The following is a 6000-nucleotide window of genomic DNA, read 5'->3' on the forward strand; positions in this document are numbered from 1 at the left end:
AGCAGTGGGGTAGAGAGTCCGCCTTCTGCTGATGCCTGCCTAGGCGTGGCTGGGCTGGGGGCCTCAGCTGCTGTTACTGGGCCTGCTTCTTTCCTGGACTTGTAGGCCACCAGCCGGAGAAAGTAAGGGCCTCAACCAACATCGCCCTCTGCCTTCCAAAGAGTCGAGGAGTCCCCAGCAGGAAAATTGTGTGTGTGTTTATTTCTTCTTTTTTAGAGATGCTTTCTATTTTTGTAAGGAACCGACGCCTGGGTGAGTGCTAGTGTGGCTTGAGGTAAATTTACGGGCAGCTTCTTTGCAAACTTTTGCCAAAACAACTTGGGGCAGCACTGGGGTAGAGAGTCAGCCTTCCGCTGATGCCTGCCTAGGCGTGGCTGGGCTGGGGGCCTCAGTTGCTGTTACTGGGCCTGCTTCTTTCCTGGACTTGTAGGCCGCCAGCCTGAGAAGGTAAGGCCTCAACCAACATCGCCCTCTGCCTTCCAAAGAGTCGAGGAGACCGCAGCAGGAAAATTGTGTGTGTGTTTATTTCTTCTTTTTTTAGAGGTGCTTTCTATTTTTGTAAGGAACAGACGCCTGGGTGAGTGCTAGTGTGGCTTGAGGTAAATTCACGGGCAGCTTCTTTGCAAACTTTTGCCAAACCAACTTGGGGCAGCAGTGGGGTAGAGAGTCAGCCTTAAGCTGATGCCTGCCTGGGCTGGGCTGGGCTGGGGGCCTCAGCTGCTGTTACTGGGCCTGCTTCTTTCCTGGACTTGTAGGTCACCAGCCCGATATGGTAAGGGCCTCAACCAACATCACCCTCTGCCTTCCAAAGCGTCGAGGAGCCCCCAGCAGGAAAATTGTGTGTGTGTTTATTTCCATCTTTCTTTCCGAGTTTTTTTTTAAAGTTTTGTAAGGAACGGATGCTTGGGTGAGTGAGTGCAAGTGTGGCTTGGCCTGAATTTACAGACACTTTCTTTGCAAACATGAGTAGGCAAGTGGGTATTTCAAAAGTGGGTGCATGGAGCTGCTCGTTGCTTTTCCAAGCTGGCAGCTGTGGCTCCTGAGCTTGAGGCAAAAAGAAGGGCAGAAGCACACTGCAGAGGACAGCGTTCAGCCTTGCAAGAGGGCAGTGGACGTTGGAGGAGCCGACACAGCACAAGAGGCTCGGAATCGGCGCACTCTTCGCCTACGGCCATACCACCCTGAATGCGCCCGATCTCGTCCGATCTCGGAAGCTAAGCAGGGTCGGGCCTGGTTAGTACTTGGATGGGAGACCGCCTGGGAATACCAGGTGCTGTAGGCATTTTGCTACTCTGTGCCCGATAGGCGGCGTTCGTCTTCTCCGTCTTGAACTACATTTTTCCTCCATTCCGCTTTTAATTTTAACAAACACGGCGCGTGAAAAAGGCACAGGGGCAGACAGCAGCCCTCGCTCCAATGCAGAGCCCCGTCAGAGGCGGACACGTTGTCGCCAAACTAACTTGGAGCAGCAGCAGCAGCAGGAGACTGAAGCCAGGGCAGCAGCTTGCCGCCTCGGGTGGGTGGATGCAGCCAGAAAGGGCCACTCGTGTCCCTGGCAAAGCACCTCCAGCGTCTCCCCGTTTTCTCTCCAGTGGACGCGCAAGGCCCCCTACAGCTAGGGGAGGCAAGTGGATGGGCCTCATCTGCATATGTGGGCTCTAGAGGAAGAGTGCACCCTGGGAGACAAGGGGACACCTGGAGCGGGAAGTGCTCACGGGGGAGAAGTGCCTACAAGAGGCAGGAAGGGAGGGAGGCCACATCATGCCTCTCCATAGCCAGGCCTCTGGATGATGGGGCAGAAGCGGCCGTCACCCTAAGCTTCCTAGAAGTCCCAGCTGGGCCCCATGCTACCTAATATCTCGCCTGATCGAGCCTGGTCGAGCACTGGTCGAGCCTTCAGCCAAGGGACACAGGAGCCAAGGGGTCTGGCCTCGAGCCTTCAACCGAGGGACCCAGGAGCCCAGGGTCTGGCCTCAGTGCTTCCCAAGTCGGCCTTCAGCTGAAGCCTGCCTGGGCTGGGAGCCTCAGCTGCTGTTCCTGGGTGTGCTTCTTTCCTGCATGTGAAGGCCACCAGCGGCGAAGGTTGCCCTCCGCCTTCCAAGGAGTCGAGGGGATAGAAGCAGGAAAATTGTGTGTGTGTTTATTTCTTCTTTTTTAGAGATTCTTTCTATTTTTGTAAGGAACTGACGCCTGGGTGAGTGCTAGTGTGGCTTGAGGTGAATTTACGGGCAGCTTCTTTGCAAACTTTTGCCAAACCAACTTGGAGCAGCACTGGGGTAGAGAGTCAGCCTTCCGCTGATGCCTGCCTAGGCGTGGCTGGGCTGGGGGCCTCAGCTGCTGTTACTGGGCCTGCTTCTTTCCTGGTCTTGTAGGCCGCCAGCCAGAGAAGGTAAGGGCTTCAACCAACATCGCCCTCTGCCTTCCAAAGAGTCGAGGAGACCGCAGCAGGAAAATTGTGTGTGTGTTTATTTCTTCTTTTTTAGAGGTGCTTTCTATTTTTGTAAGGAACCGACGCCTGGGTGAGTGCTAGTGTGGCGTGAGTTAAATTTACAGGCATCTTCTTTGCAAACTTTTGCCAAACCAATTTGGGGCAGCAGTGGGGTAGAGAGTCAGCCTTAAGCTGATGCCTGCCTAGGCGTGGCTGGGCTGGGGGCCTCAGCTGCTGTTACTGGGCCTGCTTCTTTCCTGGTCTTGTAGGCCGCCAGCCAGAGAAGGTAAGGGCTTCAACCAACATCGCCCTCTGCCTTCCAAAGAGTCGAGGAGACCGCAGCAGGAAAATTGTGTGTGTGTTTATTTCTTCTTTTTTTAGAGGTGCTTTCTATTTTTGTAAGGAACCGACGCCTGGGTGAGTGCTAGTGTGGCGTGAGTTACATTTACAGGCATCTTCTTTGCAAAATTTTGCCAAACCAACTTGGACCAGCACTGGGGTAGAGAGTCAGCCTTCAGCTGATGGCTGCCTGGGCTGGGCTGGGCTGGTCTGGGGGCCTCAGCTGCTGTTACTGGGCATGCTTCTTTCCTGGACTTGTAGGCCACCAGCCGGAGAAGGTAAGGGCCTCAACCAACATCGCCCTCTGCCTTTCAAAGAGTCGAGGAGACCCCAGCAGGAAAATTGTGTGTGTGTTTATTTCTTCTTTTTTAGAGGTGCTTTCTATTTTTGTAAGGAACCGACGCCTGGGTGAGTGCTAGTGTGGCGTGAGTTAAATTTACAGGCATCTTCTTTGCAAACTTTTGCCAAACCAATTTGGGGCAGCAGTGGGGTAGAGAGTCAGCCTTAAGCTGATGCCTGCCTGGGCTGGGCTGGGCTGGGGGCCTCAGCTGCTGTTACTGGGCCTGCTTCTTTCCTGGACTTGTAGGCCGCCAGCCCGAGAAGGTAAGGCCTCAACCAACATCGCCCTCTGCCTTCCAAAGAGTCGAGGGGATAGAAGCAGGAAAATTGTGTGTGTGTTTATTTCTTCTTTTTTAGAGATTCTTTCTATTTTTGTAAGGAACTGACGACTGGGTGAGTGCTAGTGTGGCTTGAGGTGAATTTACGGGCAGCTTCTTTGCAAACTTTTGCCAAACCAACTTGGAGCAGCACTGGGGTAGAGAGTCAGCCTTCCGCTGATGCCTGCCTAGGCGTGGCTGGGCTGGGGGCCTCAGCTGCTGTTACTGGGCCTGCTTCTTTCCTGGTCTTGTAGGCCGCCAGCCAGAGAAGGTAAGGGCTTCAACCAACATCGCCCTCTGCCTTCCAAAGAGTCGAGGAGACCGCAGCAGGAAAATTGTGTGTGTGTTTATTTCTTCTTTTTTAGAGGTGCTTTCTATTTTTGTAAGGAACCGACGCCTGGGTGAGTGCTAGTGTGGCGTGAGTTAAATTTACAGGCATCTTCTTTGCAAACTTTTGCCAAACCAATTTGGGGCAGCAGTGGGGTAGAGAGTCAGCCTTAAGCTGATGCCTGCCTGGGCTGGGCTGGGCTGGGGGCCTCAGCTGCTGTTACTGGGCCTGCTTCTTTCCTGGACTTGTAGGCCGCCAGCCCGAGAAGGTAAGGCCTCAACCAACATCGCCCTCTGCCTTCCAAAGAGTCGAGGGAATAGAAGCAGGAAAATTGTGTGTGTGTTTATTTCTTCTTTTTTAGAGATTCTTTCTATTTTTGTAAGGAACTGACGACTGGGTGAGTGCTAGTGTGGCTTGAGGTGAATTTACGGGCAGCTTCTTTGCAAACTTTTGCCAAACCAACTTGGAGCAGCACTGGGGTAGAGAGTCAGCCTTCCGCTGATGCCTGCCTAGGCGTGGCTGGGCTGGGGGCCTCAGCTGCTGTTACTGGCCCTGCTTCTTTCCTGGTCTTGTAGGCCGCCAGCCAGAGAAGGTAAGGGCTTCAACCAACATCGCCCTCTGCCTTCCAAAGAGTCGAGGAGACCGCAGCAGGAAAATTGTGTGTGTGTTTATTTCTTCTTTTTTTAGAGGTGCTTTCTATTTTTGTAAGGAACCGACGCCTGGGTGAGTGCTAGTGTGGCGTGAGTTACATTTACAGGCATCTTCTTTGCAAAATTTTGCCAAACCAACTTGGACCAGCACTGGGGTAGAGAGTCAGCCTTCAGCTGATGGCTGCCTGGGCTGGGCTGGGCTGGTCTGGGGGCCTCAGCTGCTGTTACTGGGCATGCTTCTTTCCTGGACTTGTAGGCCACCAGCCGGAGAAGGTAAGGGCCTCAACCAACATCGCCCTCTGCCTTTCAAAGAGTCGAGGAGACCCCAGCAGGAAAATTGTGTGTGTGTTTATTTCTTCTTTTTTAGAGGTGCTTTCTATTTTTGTAAGGAACCGACGCCTGGGTGAGTGCTAGTGTGGCGTGAGTTAAATTTACAGGCATCTTCTTTGCAAACTTTTGCCAAACCAATTTGGGGCAGCAGTGGGGTAGAGAGTCAGCCTTAAGCTGATGCCTGCCTGGGCTGGGCTGGGGGCCTCAGCTGCTGTTACTGGGCCTGCTTCTTTCCTGGACTTGTAGGCCGCCAGCCCGAGAAGGTAAGGCCTCAACCAACATCGCCCTCTGCCTTCCAAAGAGTCGAGGAGACCCCAGCAGGAAAATTGTGTGTGTGTTTATTTCCATCTTTCTTTCCGAGTTTTTTTTTAAAGTTTTGTAAGGAACGGATGCTTGGGTGAGTGAGTGCAAGTGTGGCTTGGCCTGAATTTACAGACACTTTCTTTGCAAACATGAGTAGGCAAGTGGGTATTTCAAAAGTGGGTGCATGGAGCCGCTCGTTGCTTTTCCAAGCTGGCAGCTGTGGCTCCTGAGCTTGAGGCAAAAAGAAGGGCAGAAGCACACTGCAGAGGACAGCGTTCAGCCTTGCAAGAGGGCAGTGGACGTCGGAGGAGCCGACACAGCACAAGAGGCTCGGAATCGGCGCACTCTTCGCCTACGGCCATACCACCCTGAATGCGCCCGATCTCGTCCGATCTCGGAAGCTAAGCAGAGTCGGGCCTGGTTAGTACTTGGATGGGAGACCGCCTGGGAATACCAGGTGCTGTAGGCATTTTGCTACTCTGTGCCCGATAGGCGGCGTTCGTCTTCCCCGTCTTGAACTACATTTTTCCTCCATTCCGCTTTTAATTTTAACAAACACGGCGCGTGAAAAAGGCACAGGGGCAGACAGCAGCCCTCGCTCCAATGCAGAGCCCCGTCAGAGGCGGACACGTTGTCGCCAAACTAACTTGGAGCAGCAGGAGACTGAAGCCAGGGCAGCAGCTCGCCGCCTCGGGTGGGTGGATGCAGCCAGAAAGGGCCACTCGTGTCCCTGGCAAAGCACCTCCAGCGTCTCCCCGTTTTCTCTCCAGTGGACGCGCAAGGCCCCCTACAGCTAGGGGAGGCAAGTGGATGGGCCTCATCTGCATATGTGGGCTCTAGAGGAAGAGTGCACCCTGGGAGACAAGGGGACACTTGGAGCGGGAAGTGCTCACGGGGGAGAAGTGCCTACAAGAGGCAGGAAGGGAGGGAGGCCACATCATGCCTCTCCATAGCCAGGCCTCTGGA

The 6000-nt window shown here is 53.9% G+C and overlaps 2 non-coding genes across 2 annotated transcripts; both read left to right on the top strand.

Moving 5' to 3' along the window:
- Window positions 1-1163: 1163 nt before the first annotated feature.
- LOC138555257 (5S ribosomal RNA) lies at window positions 1164-1282 on the top strand. Its single transcript, XR_011298034.1, has one exon. It is a non-coding gene; the product is annotated as a 5S ribosomal RNA (ribosomal RNA).
- Window positions 1283-5384: 4102 nt separating this feature from the next.
- Window positions 5385-5503, top strand: LOC138555269 (5S ribosomal RNA). The gene has a single exon (XR_011298045.1). It is a non-coding gene; the product is annotated as a 5S ribosomal RNA (ribosomal RNA).
- The last annotated feature ends 497 nt before the right edge of the window (window positions 5504-6000 follow it).

The sequence above is a fragment of the Ambystoma mexicanum genome, unplaced genomic scaffold (genome assembly GCF_040938575.1).
Source record: "Ambystoma mexicanum isolate Mex_15411 unplaced genomic scaffold, UKY_AmexF1_1 Mex_scaf178, whole genome shotgun sequence".
In the NCBI taxonomy this organism is placed as follows: Eukaryota; Metazoa; Chordata; class Amphibia; order Caudata; family Ambystomatidae; genus Ambystoma; species Ambystoma mexicanum.